This window comes from Salvelinus fontinalis, chromosome 37 (assembly GCF_029448725.1).
Source record: "Salvelinus fontinalis isolate EN_2023a chromosome 37, ASM2944872v1, whole genome shotgun sequence".
In the NCBI taxonomy this organism is placed as follows: Eukaryota; Metazoa; Chordata; class Actinopteri; order Salmoniformes; family Salmonidae; genus Salvelinus; species Salvelinus fontinalis.
In genome coordinates this window covers 25,129,926-25,147,405 of record NC_074701.1, presented here as the reverse complement: position 1 = coordinate 25,147,405, position 17,480 = coordinate 25,129,926, and the positions used below count along the sequence as shown (strand labels likewise).

General features: G+C 39.2%; 1 protein-coding gene across 1 annotated transcript in view; it reads right to left on the bottom strand.

Annotated features, from left to right (window-relative positions):
• Window positions 1–17,480, bottom strand: part of LOC129836414 (muscarinic acetylcholine receptor M3-like) — a 126,863-nt gene that overhangs the window by 56,010 nt on the left and 53,373 nt on the right. The window contains exon 2 of the mRNA XM_055902535.1: window positions 15,940–16,069. The gene's annotated coding sequence lies outside the window, so the exon portion shown is untranslated. The remainder of the gene's footprint in view (window positions 1–15,939; window positions 16,070–17,480) is intronic.

Genomic DNA, 17,480 nt, shown 5'->3' with positions numbered 1-17,480 from the left:
CATTCAACTGTCGTGTCTTTGGCTATGCCGGATAAGTGATATGACATGCTATTCTATAAGATTCTTTCTCTGTAATTAATATTACCTGATTGAGCTAATCATGTAAATGTAATTAACTGGAAATTCGGGGCACCATGAAAGAGTGTTTATAGAGCTGTTATCTTCCGAATAAACTCTGAAAGACCTAGTAATATTTTATATCAATATCAGTCAATATTAATCGTCACCTTTTTTCAGTCTCATCTGAAAGTTGTAAATTCTTGGTTATCTTCACGAACCCTGGCTAACAATTTGAATCAGCAATACAAAATTGGGTTTAATTATTTATTTACTATATATCTAACTAATCACACAGAATTACATATACACAGAATTACACCTTGATTACAAATGATGTCATAAAGGAAAACGTCCCTAGTGGACGGAACAGATATGACAGCTGGTTGCACAAAGAAAAGGGGGCTGGGTTTGAGTGAAAGAGCGGGAAGACTGAAGAACAAAGGGAGAAGCGATGTCTCTATCGGGCCGTAGGCAGCTACTCTCGTAAATACAGAATCTTTTGCATTCTAAATTACCGCATTTGGAAAAGGAAAATGCAATAAATATTTACTCTGAGCTGCGCTTCAATAGGTTGGTGGTAGATGGAAGGCCGTGTTTCCCAACAGAGTACTTTGTCCTTTGAAGAGTGTCTCTGGTGGTGAACGGGATACGCTGTAGTGTCGTCATGTGTGGTAGATGGGATACTCTGTCCGTCCTTTCCTAGCCCACGTTTACAGCGGCCGCTGCTAACTCAACGGCTAGGAGGTATCACTTCTGTAGCGAATAAGAGTTCAAAGTTCATACCATTCGCAACCAAAGCTCACGCAGAGGTTGGTTTCGTTCTGTAGTTATTATCTGAATCCTTCTGACATCGGACCGTCATCCTAATGTACCCGAAACAGAAGGTTACATTTTCGCCAAGGGCTTATATAGTGGAGGGAGAGAAGGGTGTGTTTCATAGTTTATAACCCATGTCTCTTCACAGGGGCGGGCCACTGATTGAGCAGAGCTCTAATCTTATGAAAACCCAATTCTCTCCTTTGGAAGCTAAAATTACATTTAATCTTTTCACAAATAATTTCATTTAAATTGCACAACAATTCCATGTGAATCTGATAACTATGATGTGTAGACTTTCCCAGATACAGTTTATGTCGTCCTGTCATCAGTCATAATGTCTCAGATGACAACCGAACTGACATCATATTCATTAAGTACCAACGCATATTTTCAACTGGTTCTATTACTGAAATATGGTTCCTTTCCCTCCACTTGTTTGATGTTCCTAGACTCTCTATGTTTAACAAAGGCTATCAAGAGTCCCTCAGTAGAGTCAGAGAGAGAGGGAAGGGAGAAAGGTATTTATGGGGGGTCATAAACCTTACCCACAGGCCAATGTCATGACACAACATAGAAATTTGTAGACGGCTTTACATACCCTGTCCCGCGGCTCAACTTAACCCAACTTATGCCAAGAGACCACTATTTTTTGGAAAAGCTATGTTTTCAAAACTGTCATGTTTACATGAATTCTGATTATTTCCAGAGATACATCCTGAAAAATATGTATATACAGTGCCTTCAGAAAGTATTAACACCCCTTGACTTTTTCCACATTTTGTTGTGTTACAGCCTGAATTTAAAATGGATTAAATTGAGATGTTGTGTCATTGGCCTACACAATACCCCATAATGTCAAAGTTTAATTATGTTTATAGAAATGTTTAGAAATGTAATTAAAAATGAAAAGCTAAAATGTCTTTTGTCAATAAGTAGTTAACAATTTTGTTATGGCAAGCCTAAATAAGTTCAGGAGTAAAAATGTGCTGAACAAATCACATATTAAGTAACATCAATTCACTCTGTGTGAAATAATAGTGTTTAACATGATTTTTGAATGACTACCTCATCTCTGTACCTCACATATATTATTATCTGTAAGGTCCCTCACTTGAGCAGTGAATTTCAAACACAGATTCAATCACGAAACCTGGGAGATTTTCCAGTGCCTTGCAAAGAAGGGCAGATGGGTAAACGTTTTAAAAAGCAGACACTTTGAGTATGGTGAAGTTATAAATTACACTTTGGATAGTGTATGAATACACCCAGTCATTACAAAGATACCGGCGTCCTTTCTAACTCAGTTGCCATAGAGGAAGGAAACCCTTCAGGGATTTCACCAGGAGGCCAATGGTGACTTTAAAACAGTTAGAGAGTTTAATGGCTGTGATAGGAGAAAACTGAGGATGGATCAACAACAGCATAGTTACTCTACAATACTAAATTAAATTACAGAGTGAAAAGAAGAAAGCCCGTACAGAATAAAAATATTCCAAAACATGCATTATGTTGCAATAAGAAACTAAAGTAAGACTGCAAAAAAATTGGCAAAGCTATTCACTTTTTATCCTGAATACAAAGTGTTATGTTTGGGGCAAATAGAACACAACACATCACTGAGTACCACTCTCCATATTTTCAAGGATGGTGGTGGCTGCATCATGTAATGGGTATGCTTGTCAACTGCAAGGACTTGGACGTTTTGTAAGATAAAAAGAAACGGAATAGAGTTAAGCACAGGCATAATCCTAGAAGAAAACCTGGTTCAGTCTGCTTTCCAACAGACACTGGGAGAAAATCATCTTTCAGCAGGATAATAACCTAAAACCCAATGCCAAATATACACTGGAGTTACTTACCAAGATGACATTGAATGTTCCTGAGTGGCCTAGTTACACTTTTGACTCAAATCGGCTTGAAAATCTATGGCAAGACTTGAAAATGGCAATCTAGCAATGATTAACTACCAACTTGACAGAGCTTCAAGAATTTTAAAAAGAATAGCTTGCAAATATTGTACAATCCAGGTGTGCAAAGCTCTTAGAGACTTACCCAGAAAACGTATTCACAGTTGTAATCGCTGCCAAAGGTGATTCAAAGGTGATTAAAAGGTGTATTGACTCAGGGGGTTGAATACTTATGTAAGGAAGATATATTTGTGTTTTCTTTTTTATATATATTTTTTTTTTTACAAATGTTAGAATTTTTCTTCCACTTCCACAAACAAAGTATTTTGTCTGGATAATTGACAAAAAAAAATGACAATGAAATATATTTTAATCCCAAACAAAAGGTGGAAAAAGTGAAGGGGTGTAAATACTTTCTGAAGGCACCGTATCTTTGTTAACAATAATACCATATTTCGCTTGATGGAGTGATGCTGAATGTATAAAATAGCTAGTTGAGCTAGTTGAGTATTTGGAGCATCAGCATTTGTGGGTTCGATTACAGGCTCAAAATGTCCAGAAACAAATAACTTTCTTCTGAAACTTATCAGTCTATTCTTGTTCTCAGAAATGAAGGCTATTCCATGCAAGAACTTGCCAAGAAACTGAAGATCTCGTTCAACACTGTGTACTACTCCCTTCACAGAACAACGCAAACTGTCTCTAATCCGAATAGAAAGGGGAGTGGGAGGCCCCGGTGCACAACTGAGGAAGAGGACAAGTGCACGCTGTTTCCATTGATCACCGTTGAGATGTTTCTAGAACTTGATTGGAGTCCACCTGTGGTAAATTCAATTGATTGGACATGATTTGGAAAGGCACACACCTGTCTATTCAAGTTCCCACAGTTGACAGTGCATGTCAGAGCAAAATCCAAGCCATGAGGTCTAAGGAATTGTCCGTAGAGGTCCGAGACAGGATTGTGTCGAGGAACAGATCTGGGTAAGGATACCAAAAAATGTCTGAACACAGTGACGTCCTTCATTCTTAAATGGAAGAAGTTTGGAACCTCCAAGACTCTTACTACAGCAGGCCAACCAGCCAATGGGGGAAGAAGGGCCTTGGTCAGGGAGGTGACCAAGAACCCGACAGTCACTCTGACATAGCTCCAGAGTTCCTCTGTGGAGGTAGGAGAACCTTCCAGAAGGACAACCATCTCTGCACCACTCCACCAATCAGGCCTTTATGGTAGAGTGGCCAGTCGGAAGCAACTCCTCAGTATAAGGTACATGACAGCCTGCTTGGAGTTGCCAAAAGGCACCTAAAGGACTCTCAGACCATGAGAAACAAGATCCTCTGGTCTGATGAAACCAAGATTGAACTCTTCGGCCTGAATGCCAAGAGTCACATCTGGAGGAAACCTGGCATCATCCCTACAGTGAAGCATGGTGGTGGCAGCATCATGCTGTGGGGATGTTTTTCAGCAGCAGGGACTGGGACACTAGTCAGGATCGAAGGACAGATAAACAGAGCAAAGTACAGAGAGATCCTTGATGAAAACCTGCTCCAGAGCGCTCAGGACCTCGAACCTAAGCACACAGCCAAGACAACTACCCTAAGCACACAGCCAAGACAACACAGGAGTGGCTTCGGGACAAGTCTCTGAATGTCCTTGAGTGGCCCAGCCAAAGCCCGGACTTGAACCCAATCAAACATCGCTGGAGAGACCTGAAAATAGCTGTGCAGCGACGCTCCCCATGCAACCTGAGAGAGCTTGAGAAAATCTGCAGAGAAGAATTGGAGAAACTCTCCAAATACATGTGCCAAGCTTGTAGCGTCATACCCAAGAAGACTCAAGGCTGTAAATGCTGCCAATTGTTTTTCAACAAAGTACTGAGCAAAGGGTCTGAATACTTAAATGTGATATTTCCCTTTTTTTAATTTTTAATACATTTGCAAAAATGTAAAAAAATAACGTTTTTTGTTTTGCCATTATAGGGTATGGTGTGTAGATTGATGAGGGAAAAAACTATTTCATCTATTTTAGAATAAGGCTGTAACGTAACAAAATGTGGAAAAAGTCAAGGGGTCTAAGTACTTTCCGAATGCACTGTAGTACGACGATAAGTTTTCATTCGTGAGGAACATAATAAATCATGGCTGTAGAGCTAATATAGTATTTTTGAAATCCCCATTTGATTGGGCAGATGCACTGAATAACTGAAGGGAAATGATAGCGCCACTATCTGTCTTTTTAAAAGGTCCCAGATTGAGTTATTCAGAACATAGCAGCTCCACTGACTAGGGGATTGACAGAATGTGTCTTCACCCACTTCTGTATACCTGCCCGTTCCCTTATCCACGCCTCAAGACTGACATGGAATTCAGATCACTTTGCCTTGCCAGCTACTTTGTCTGGTGACAACAGCCCTGGGGCCTTTACAAGTAGCCAATTAAAAAGTAATCAAGGGTAGAGTCACACTGTGGGCTTCTGGCTCCCCTACTCCTCTATACCCTTCATCTCTCATTGTCATGTTCTGCCCACCTCTACCCATTGTTCTTAATTAATGGCAGTCATGCTATGCAGATGTAGGATCTTAATTTGATCACCTTGGAGAACTTTCATGCAATGCAGGACATTTAGAACGTTATAGTGTATTTGAGGTTTAAAAAGTTTTCTGAAGTTTGTAATTTCCACATTAAAATTTCAGACTTGGTTTTCCCATATGAAAGATGTATCAACCCTTACAAAAATGTCCATTAATTATAGTCCACATAATAATTCACATGTCTAGTTGCTGCAGGAAAATGTTTCCTGATGTAGCAAACTGGCTCAAATTCTACACCTATAGATCATGACAGAGTCCATGCTGTATGTCATAGTAACGTTAATTTTAAAAATCGAACACAGCTGTTGCATTAAGAACTAGTGTATCTTTCATTTGCTGTCCAACCTGTATTTTTTAGTCAAGTTTATGATTAGTTATTGATTAGATTAGGTGCCTCTCCAAGATTTGACATTTTCCCGACATTTTGTTTGCAGTTTGGCTACTATTCACATTGTAAAACCACGATTTGTGCTGCTAAATATGCACATTTTCAAACAAACCATATATGTATTGTGTAATATGATGTTATAGGACTGTCATCTGATGAAGTTTGAGATAGTTGGTGAAAAAATGTATATCATTTGCTGGTTTATTCGCTATCGCTAACGTTATGTTGAATGAATGGGGCTGTGTGGTAGGCTATTGTAGTAAGCTAATATAATGCTATATTGTGTTTTCGCTGTAAAACACTTAAAAAATCGGAAATATTGTCTGGATTCACAAGATGTTTGTCTTTCATTTGCTGTACACTGTGTATTTTTCATAAATGTTTTATGATGAGTATTTAGGTATTTCACGTTGGTTTCTGTAGTTATTCTAGCTGTTTTGGTGAAACGTATGTAAAACTATGTAAAACTAGGATTTATACCTGAAATATGCAAATTTTTCTAACAAAACATATGCTATACAATAAATCTGTTATAAGACTGTCATCTGATGAAGTTGTTTCTTGGTTAATTACTATTTATATCTTTATTTGGTCGAATTTGTGATAGCTACCTATGCAGTAAAAAATTGTGAAAAAAAAAGTTGGGTCTTTTGCTATCGTGGTTAGCTAATAGAAATACATATTGTGTTTTTCCTGTAAAACATTTCAAAAATCAGAAATGATGGCTGGATTCACAAGATGTGTATCTTTCATCTGGTGTCTTGGACTTGTGATTTCATGATATTTAGATGCTAGTATTTACTTGTGGCGCTATGCTAGGCTATGCTAGTCAGCTTTTTTACTGATGAGGGTGCTCCCGGATCCGGGATTGTGACCAAGTAGAAGATAAGAAAATAAAAAAGATAATGGAACTACTGAAATAGAGCACAGGAAACAAAACCTGGTTGCCTTGAAATAACAAAAGTTCAAATTCAATCTTGTACTGAAGACTGGGTAGAACAAATAGGTGGAGAGAGGGGTAAGTTGAGCCAAAGGGGTAAGTTGAGCTACCCTTGTTTCTAGATAACTATACACAAAACAAATAATTTGACCAAATATTTAGGACGAGATCATCATTTCATGGAGTCTGTGAAAGATGAAACCACATGGAAAAAGTGTTAAGCAAGTTAGGTCCAAAAAACAGACTTTCACCAGTGGTTTCATGATGCTTGTAACTAAATCAAAGTAGATTGTGAACTAATATAGTCAAAATGTTTGCTTTGAGGTAAGTTGATCCAATGACCATGGGGTAAATCAAGCCAATGGCAAGTTGAGCAAATTTAAGTGTTTTCTTTCCAGGCGTAATGCAAGGCGTTATTGCTGGGATATGAGGTAACAACAGGGCCTATGTTGAAAGTGTTTTAAAAAAATACAATGTTTGTTAGGTGTTAAGCCTGTGTTAAAATACGCTTAGAATTATTAAAAGACAAATAAGAGATTGGGTTTGTGTTGAATTGTGTTTGGGAAATGAAGATTGACATGGTTTTAAAAAGGTAGTGGAAATATTTCATTCAACTGTCGTGTCTTTGGCTATGCCGGATAAGTGATATGACATGCTATTCTATAAGATTCTTTCTCTGTAATTAATATTACCTGATTGAGCTAATCATGTAAATGTAATTAACTAGAAATTCGGGGCACCATGAAAGAGTGTTTATAGAGCTGTTATCTTCCGAATAAACTCTGAAAGACCTAGTAATATTTTATATCAATATCAGTCAATATTAATCGTCACCTTTTTTCAGTCTCATCTGAAAGTTGTAAATTCTTGGTTATCTTCACGAACCCTGGCTAACAATTTGAATCAGCAATACAAAATTGGGTTTAATTATTTATTTACTATATATCTAACTAATCACACAGAATTACATATACACAGAATTACACCTTGATTACAAATGATGTCATAAAGGAAAACGTCCCTAGTGGACGGAACAGATATGACAGCTGGTTGCACAAAGAAAAGGGGGCTGGGTTTGAGTGAAAGAGCGGGAAGACTGAAGAACAAAGGGAGAAGCGATGTCTCTATCGGGCCGTAGGCAGCTACTCTCGTAAATACAGAATCTTTTGCATTCTAAATTACCGCATTTGGAAAAGGAAAATGCAATAAATATTTACTCTGAGCTGCGCTTCAATAGGTTGGTGGTAGATGGAAGGCCGTGTTTCCCAACAGAGTACTTTGTCCTTTGAAGAGTGTCTCTGGTGGTGAACGGGATACGCTGTAGTGTCGTCATGTGTGGTAGATGGGATACTCTGTCCGTCCTTTCCTAGCCCACGTTTACAGCGGCCGCTGCTAACTCAACGGCTAGGAGGTATCACTTCTGTAGCGAATAAGAGTTCAAAGTTCATACCATTCGCAACCAAAGCTCACGCAGAGGTTGGTTTCGTTCTGTAGTTATTATCTGAATCCTTCTGACATCGGACCGTCATCCTAATGTACCCGAAACAGAAGGTTACATTTTCGCCAAGGGCTTATATAGTGGAGGGAGAGAAGGGTGTGTTTCATAGTTTATAACCCATGTCTCTTCACAGGGGCGGGCCACTGATTGAGCAGAGCTCTAATCTTATGAAAACCCAATTCTCTCCTTTGGAAGCTAAAATTACATTTAATCTTTTCACAAATAATTTCATTTAAATTGCACAACAATTCCATGTGAATCTGATAACTATGATGTGTAGACTTTCCCAGATACAGTTTATGTCGTCCTGTCATCAGTCATAATGTCTCAGATGACAACCGAACTGACATCATATTCATTAAGTACCAACGCATATTTTCAACTGGTTCTATTACTGAAATATGGTTCCTTTCCCTCCACTTGTTTGATGTTCCTAGACTCTCTATGTTTAACAAAGGCTATCAAGAGTCCCTCAGTAGAGTCAGAGAGAGAGGGAAGGGAGAAAGGTATTTATGGGGGGTCATAAACCTTACCCACAGGCCAATGTCATGACACAACATAGAAATTTGTAGACGGCTTTACATACCCTGTCCCGCGGCTCAACTTAACCCAACTTATGCCAAGAGACCACTATTTTTTGGAAAAGCTATGTTTTCAAAACTGTCATGTTTACATGAATTCTGATTATTTCCAGAGATACATCCTGAAAAATATGTATATACAGTGCCTTCAGAAAGTATTAACACCCCTTGACTTTTTCCACATTTTGTTGTGTTACAGCCTGAATTTAAAATGGATTAAATTGAGATGTTGTGTCATTGGCCTACACAATACCCCATAATGTCAAAGTTTAATTATGTTTATAGAAATGTTTAGAAATGTAATTAAAAATGAAAAGCTAAAATGTCTTTTGTCAATAAGTAGTTAACAATTTTGTTATGGCAAGCCTAAATAAGTTCAGGAGTAAAAATGTGCTGAACAAATCACATATTAAGTAACATCAATTCACTCTGTGTGAAATAATAGTGTTTAACATGATTTTTGAATGACTACCTCATCTCTGTACCTCACATATATTATTATCTGTAAGGTCCCTCACTTGAGCAGTGAATTTCAAACACAGATTCAATCACGAAACCTGGGAGATTTTCCAGTGCCTTGCAAAGAAGGGCAGATGGGTAAACGTTTTAAAAAGCAGACACTTTGAGTATGGTGAAGTTATAAATTACACTTTGGATGGTGTATGAATACACCCAGTCATTACAAAGATACCGGCGTCCTTTCTAACTCAGTTGCCATAGAGGAAGGAAACCCTTCAGGGATTTCACCAGGAGGCCAATGGTGACTTTAAAACAGTTAGAGAGTTTAATGGCTGTGATAGGAGAAAACTGAGGATGGATCAACAACAGCATAGTTACTCTACAATACTAAATTAAATTACAGAGTGAAAAGAAGAAAGCCCGTACAGAATAAAAATATTCCAAAACATGCATTATGTTGCAATAAGAAACTAAAGTAAAACTGCAAAAAATTTGGCAAAGCTATTCACTTTTTATCCTGAATACAAAGTGTTATGTTTGGGGCAAATAGAACACAACACATCACTGAGTACCACTCTCCATATTTTCAAGGATGGTGGTGGCTGCATCATGTAATGGGTATGCTTGTCAACTGCAAGGACTTGGACGTTTTGTAAGATAAAAAGAAACGGAATAGAGTTAAGCACAGGCATAATCCTAGAAGAAAACCTGGTTCAGTCTGCTTTCCAACAGACACTGGGAGAAAATCATCTTTCAGCAGGATAATAACCTAAAACCCAATGCCAAATATACACTGGAGTTACTTACCAAGATGACATTGAATGTTCCTGAGTGGCCTAGTTACACTTTTGACTCAAATCGGCTTGAAAATCTATGGCAAGACTTGAAAATGGCAATCTAGCAATGATTAACTACCAACTTGACAGAGCTTCAAGAATTTTAAAAAGAATAGCTTGCAAATATTGTACAATCCAGGTGTGCAAAGCTCTTAGAGACTTACCCAGAAAACGTATTCACAGTTGTAATCGCTGCCAAAGGTGATTCAAAGGTGATTAAAAGGTGTATTGACTCAGGGGGTTGAATACTTATGTAAGGAAGATATATTTGTGTTTTCTTTTTTATATATATATTTTTTTTACAAATGTTAGAATTTTTCTTCCACTTCCACAAACAAAGTATTTTGTCTGGATAATTGACAAAAAAAAATGACAATGAAATATATTTTAATCCCAAACAAAAGGTGGAAAAAGTGAAGGGGTGTAAATACTTTCTGAAGGCACCGTATCTTTGTTAACAATAATACCATATTTCGCTTGATGGAGTGATGCTGAATGTATAAAATAGCTAGTTGAGCTAGTTGAGTATTTGGAGCATCAGCATTTGTGGGTTCGATTACAGGCTCAAAATGTCCAGAAACAAATAACTTTCTTCTGAAACTTATCAGTCTATTCTTGTTCTCAGAAATGAAGGCTATTCCATGCAAGAACTTGCCAAGAAACTGAAGATCTCGTTCAACACTGTGTACTACTCCCTTCACAGAACAACGCAAACTGTCTCTAATCCGAATAGAAAGGGGAGTGGGAGGCCCCGGTGCACAACTGAGGAAGAGGACAAGTGCACGCTGTTTCCATTGATCACCGTTGAGATGTTTCTAGAACTTGATTGGAGTCCACCTGTGGTAAATTCAATTGATTGGACATGATTTGGAAAGGCACACACCTGTCTATTCAAGTTCCCACAGTTGACAGTGCATGTCAGAGCAAAAACCAAGCCATGAGGTCTAAGGAATTGTCCGTAGAGGTCCGAGACAGGATTGTGTCGAGGAACAGATCTGGGTAAGGATACCAAAAAATGTCTGAACACAGTGACGTCCTTCATTCTTAAATGGAAGAAGTTTGGAACCTCCAAGACTCTTACTACAGCAGGCCAACCAGCCAATGGGGGAAGAAGGGCCTTGGTCAGGGAGGTGACCAAGAACCCGACAGTCACTCTGACATAGCTCCAGAGTTCCTCTGTGGAGGTAGGAGAACCTTCCAGAAGGACAACCATCTCTGCACCACTCCACCAATCAGGCCTTTATGGTAGAGTGGCCAGTCGGAAGCAACTCCTCAGTATAAGGTACATGACAGCCTGCTTGGAGTTGCCAAAAGGCACCTAAAGGACTCTCAGACCATGAGAAACAAGATCCTCTGGTCTGATGAAACCAAGATTGAACTCTTCGGCCTGAATGCCAAGAGTCACATCTGGAGGAAACCTGGCATCATCCCTACAGTGAAGCATGGTGGTGGCAGCATCATGCTGTGGGGATGTTTTTCAGCAGCAGGGACTGGGACACTAGTCAGGATCGAAGGACAGATAAACAGAGCAAAGTACAGAGAGATCCTTGATGAAAACCTGCTCCAGAGCGCTCAGGACCTCGACCCTAAGCACACAGCCAAGACAACTACCCTAAGCACACAGCCAAGACAACACAGGAGTGGCTTCGGGACAAGTCTCTGAATGTCCTTGAGTGGCCCAGCCAAAGCCCGGACTTGAACCCAATCAAACATCGCTGGAGAGACCTGAAAATAGCTGTGCAGCGACGCTCCCCATGCAACCTGAGAGAGCTTGAGAAAATCTGCAGAGAAGAATTGGAGAAACTCTCCAAATACATGTGCCAAGCTTGTAGCGTCATACCCAAGAAGACTCAAGGCTGTAAATGCTGCCAATTGTTTTTCAACAAAGTACTGAGCAAAGGGTCTGAATACTTAAATGTGATATTTCCCTTTTTTAAATTTTTAATACATTTGCAAAAATGTAAAAAAATAACGTTTTTTGTTTTGCCATTATAGGGTATGGTGTGTAGATTGATGAGGGAAAAAACTATTTCATCTATTTTAGAATAAGGCTGTAACGTAACAAAATGTGGAAAAAGTCAAGGGGTCTAAGTACTTTCCGAATGCACTGTAGTACGACGATAAGTTTTCATTCGTGAGGAACATAATAAATCATGGCTGTAGAGCTAATATAGTATTTTTGAAATCCCCATTTGATTGGGCAGATGCACTGAATAACTGAAGGGAAATGATAGCGCCACTATCTGTCTTTTTAAAAGGTCCCAGATTGAGTTATTTAGAACATAGCAGCTCCACTGACTAGGGGATTGACAGAATGTGTCTTCACCCACTTCTGTATACCTGCCCGTTCCCTTATCCACGCCTCAAGACTGACATGGAATTCAGATCACTTTGCCTTGCCAGCTACTTTGTCTGGTGACAACAGCCCTGGGGCCTTTACAAGTAGCCAATTAAAAAGTAATCAAGGGTAGAGTCACACTGTGGGCTTCTGGCTCCCCTACTCCTCTATACCCTTCATCTCTCATTGTCATGTTCTGCCCACCTCTACCCATTGTTCTTAATTAATGGCAGTCATGCTATGCAGATGTAGGATCTTAATTTGATCACCTTGGAGAACTTTCATGCAATGCAGGACATTTAGAACGTTATAGTGTATTTGAGGTTTAAAAAGTTTTCTGAAGTTTGTAATTTCCACATTAAAATTTCAGACTTGGTTTTCCCATATGAAAGATGTATCAACCCTTACAAAAATGTCCATTAATTATAGTCCACATAATAATTCACATGTCTAGTTGCTGCAGGAAAATGTTTCCTGATGTAGCAAACTGGCTCAAATTCTACACCTATAGATCATGACAGAGTCCATAGATGCCCTGAAGGGAAGAGAGACAGGGACGCTTGGAATACAACAGTATGGCTAAGTTGTAATTTGTGCCTCCATAAGAACTAATGCCACCTTAAGATTTTACCAAAAGGATGGCAACATTCCTTGAGGTGAGTACTTTTGCAGTCTTGTCATGCATGAAAAAATACCCCTCCTGGGCTGCAAGGACGGATCATAATAAGTGTTCCTTTAAGGAGGAGGGGATGTTTTTTAGGATATAAACAGACAATGCCTGCAATTTTAACAGTAACTCATAATGCAGTACACAGCAAAGCACTGAGTCCATAACAATCATTAAAAAATAGGTTTACAAAAATCTGTGTTCTGATCGACAGACATGTCTACAGCCTTGTGGCTTTGTTGTTCCCCAATAATCTGCCCTGTCACTCATCATTGCATACTTAATTGGTGTATAAAAAATAATCACATTGGAAAACATCATTGAACCTAAATCTACTGTAGGCAGCATAGTAAATATTTAAGAGTTGCAAATGAACGCGGTTCAAGACTGCATCTGAATACCAAAAGCACACACGTACAGACTCGTGAGCAACAACTCAGCAAAGAACACAACAGTTATAAAATAATCATGACTAGTTTATTCTGTTTATATGAAAAACGACGGTATAAAACAGCTTTAACAGATTCCAGAACCAGTTCAAAACAAAGTCACCTAACCTAACCTTCATCATTTATAATATGCAAGACCCATTTTAATGATGTCTCAGCGGTTCCAATTATCTCAACACTGAGTCCTCATATTAACCTTTCATACAGCCCCTGTTTGTCCCCAACCTTATTATCGGGTATGAGACCCGGTTTCTACTGTTTACTACAGACTTAAATGAAGAATATAACATGGGTTGACATGAAATACTATATCCATACATGAATACCAAGCCGCTGAGTTACTGTATAATTAACTTTCCCCAAGAGCTGTTAGTAACTGTCCAGTGCAAATCTAACGGTTAAATGTTAATATTCTGTTAACTCATAACCAAATAATATTGTTGGCTCGTCCTATACTCGTATTTGTGGCCAGAGCATAAATTGGCGAAAAACACTTCAAAACCCCCACCCAAAACTTGTATCTCAAACAGACCGTTTCAAAAATGCTTGCTATTTCCTCCTAGAATATGTTGTCATGTTGGCTCATTGGCTGAGCTGGCCAATCAGTGGTCAAAATGCATGAATATTTTTATTGACCAGTATATGTCCACACCTGTCAGGACTTCTAGGAGTAGTGGGTTTGGAGTCAGGCGCAGAGAGCAGAGGGTTAGGACAATCGTATTTATTCCGGTACATAAACGGTCATGCCAAAAACACCAGGCGCATACAAACTGACCGGCCCATTCTGTTGTTGGGATATGCCCACATCATTCTAACACAGAAAAGCTGCTTTTTAAAATACTTGAAATACTATTTTTTGGAAGGAAAACTATTTCACTCATATTGTAATTAATTGTAGGTCATATTTCATAGAAATATGGAAAAAGTTACTTTAATAGGAGACAAACAATGAGTGGACCCCAGGCATTATTCTGGACAAGTAATTATATTCACAAAAATGAAATGACAAAAACTGTTTAATTACATCACTTGGTGAATATTGCTAGCTTAGTTTCACAAACGGATGTTGACACAGTTCTATCGGATTTATAACCAGGCAGATTTGAGAGCCCATGTATACCCCAGCAGAGCTTGAAACAATTATTTTGGCCTGACGTAAGGCCTGTTCTATCGATCATGAAGTCAATCTTGTTTAGCGTACAGAACATTGCCTCGAATAGTCAATCTGGCCCTGCAGGCCTCTGTTGAAATACAATTGAAACTCATCTCTGCCAATATGGATGGAAAAGTGTTCATATAAAACTGAATGGACCTCCTATTTTTCTTTTCATTGAACTGACAGAAGTCCATCATTAATTTAGGCCACCATTTGAGTGGTTAGGTAGGCACAAAATATTTGGGAGTAGATTGCCAATGCCAATCAAGTCCGAATGATATTGTGTGGTAGGGAATTGCACTTATATCAACCCATAGGTCAGTATATTAACTACACAAATCTGAGCCAATGCATAATCATAAATAAACTAAATCCAGAGGCTATTTTGAAGGACACCAGTTGATTGAACAATGTTGAACATGAGTCACGTAACTAGCCTTTCTACGTAGGTCGCAATCCTTAAAAATGGTCACATAGTCTGGAATCTCTCCATTCTTCATTAATTGATTTCTGAGTGGAGCAAGTGAAAAGTACAATCACACTTACAGACATGTACAGCCCCTCCCCCACACACACGCACACCCACAAGCATGAACACACATACACAAATGTTCACACACATGCACATTCACGCACAATCCCACATCGACCCAGTGTGAGAAACAATAAACAGTCCACATTAATGCATCTGATCACCGATCAATATCCATCACCACATGCCCCTTGTCTGACACACAGTAGGGATGTGTATCCCCTTCGTCTGACACACTCACACACAACATATGTCTGTATGTCATAAAGGCCTATTCTGCAGATGGAGGCAATCTCAAATTGATGATGATGTGTACTTTTAGTCATTCTACAAAAGGGAATGAAACGGTGGCCCCATCATTGAGACTGCCTCTTAATTAAGAAATAAAGATTTTGCCCAGGCATGTTTCTCACCCAGATGAAAACACAATTTCTACTGGGTCCAGCCAATCAATACTGCAAGTTTAAAGCAAGAGAAGTTTAGGCCCAGTCAGCTGACTGCCATTTCAGAGGGGGCCGGCAGAAAACAACGACAAAAACATTAAAAAGATTCTTGATTCAGCTGAAGACAGCTCTCCTCAGTTGGGGCATAAAGACTTTCTACAATTACCATTATATACAGTTAGGTCTTTATGAGAAAGCAAGTAGACAGTGACAGGCAGGGGGAAGGAGCATGTGTCTCTTATCTGTCCACAGAACTGTGAAGGATTCAGTTTACTCACCAAAAAGTTTGGGAAGGTGAAGTGGCTGGAAGTCACCTTTCAGTGGAGTGCATTTCAGCGTCTATGACGTCCATTTCAGTATCTGTGCCGTCCACTTGTGAGTGCTTATCCTCCGACTGGGTCATGGTGTCTGGAGGAGAGGGAGAGGGAGGGGGGGGGGGGGGCAGGAGGGAGAGGGGAGGGGAGGGGAGGAAAGCAGAAAGAGAGCAAGAGAGAGAGAGAGGGAGCGAGAGAGAGAGACAAAATTGTAGCCTGGATCAGTCCTTGTTGTAACTACTGTACACTCTTAGAAAAAAAAGGCTATATAGAACCTAGAAGGGTTATTTATCCCATTAAAAATACACCTCATGAACTGAACAGAGAACCTTGGAATACTGTGTTGAAATACAATAACAAAAGTCCCTAATAAAGGACTGGACCTACAGAAAAATGTCTCTCTGTCACCTTTAGAAGGCAAAAAAGTTCACACTCATCTTTGATGCCTTTCAGATATGTGCTGGAATTGATTTGCCGTTAAAGCTGAGATACAGGCTCAGTATTCTCTGGGTCACTACGTAAATCAGCTCTCAGAAGACTCAATTCATCTGATTACATCACACCTATCTGTATTTGTATTTATTATGGATTCCATTAAGCTGCTGCCAAGGAAGCAAAATTAAGGCAGTTATTCAATTTTAAAAACATTACAATACATTCACAACAGATTTCACAACACATTAAGTGTGTGCCCTCAGGCCACAACTCTTCTACCACATATCTACAACACAAAATCCATGTGTACATGTGTGTATAGTGCGTATGTTATTATGAGTGTATATGTATCGTGTGTCTGTGCCTGGGTTTGTGTCTCTGTTCCATAAGTTATATTTGTATCTGTTTTTTAAATCTAATATTACTGCTTGCATGAGTTACTCGATGTGGAATAGAGTTCCATGTAGTCATGGCTCTATGTAGTAATGTGTGCCAAAGTCTGTTCTGGACTTGGGGACTGTGAAGAGACCTCTGGTGGCATGTCTTGTGGGGTATGAATGGGTGTCCAAGCTGTGTGCTAGTAGTTCAAAAAGACAGCTTGGTACATTCAACATGTCAACACTTCTCGCAAATACAAGTAGTGATGAAGTCAATCTCTCCTCCACTTTGAGACAGCAGAGATTGACATGCAAATTATTAATGTTAGCTCTCTGAGTATATCCAAGGGCCTGCCGTGCTGCCCTGTTCTGAGCCAATTGCAATTTTCCTAAGTCCCTCTTTGTGGCATCTGACCACACAACTGAATAGTAGTCCAGGCGTGACAAAACTAGGGCCTGTAGGACCTGCCTTGTTGATACTGGTGATAAGGCAGAGAAGCGCTATATTATGGACAGACTTCTCCCCATCTTAGCTACTGTTGTATCAATATGTTTTGAACTTGACAGTTTACAATCCAGGATTACTCCAAGCAATAATTTCCACATTATTCATTACAAGAGTTAGTTGAGGTTTAGGGTTTAGTGAATGATTTGTCCCAAATACAATGCTTTTAGCTTTAGAAATATTTAGGA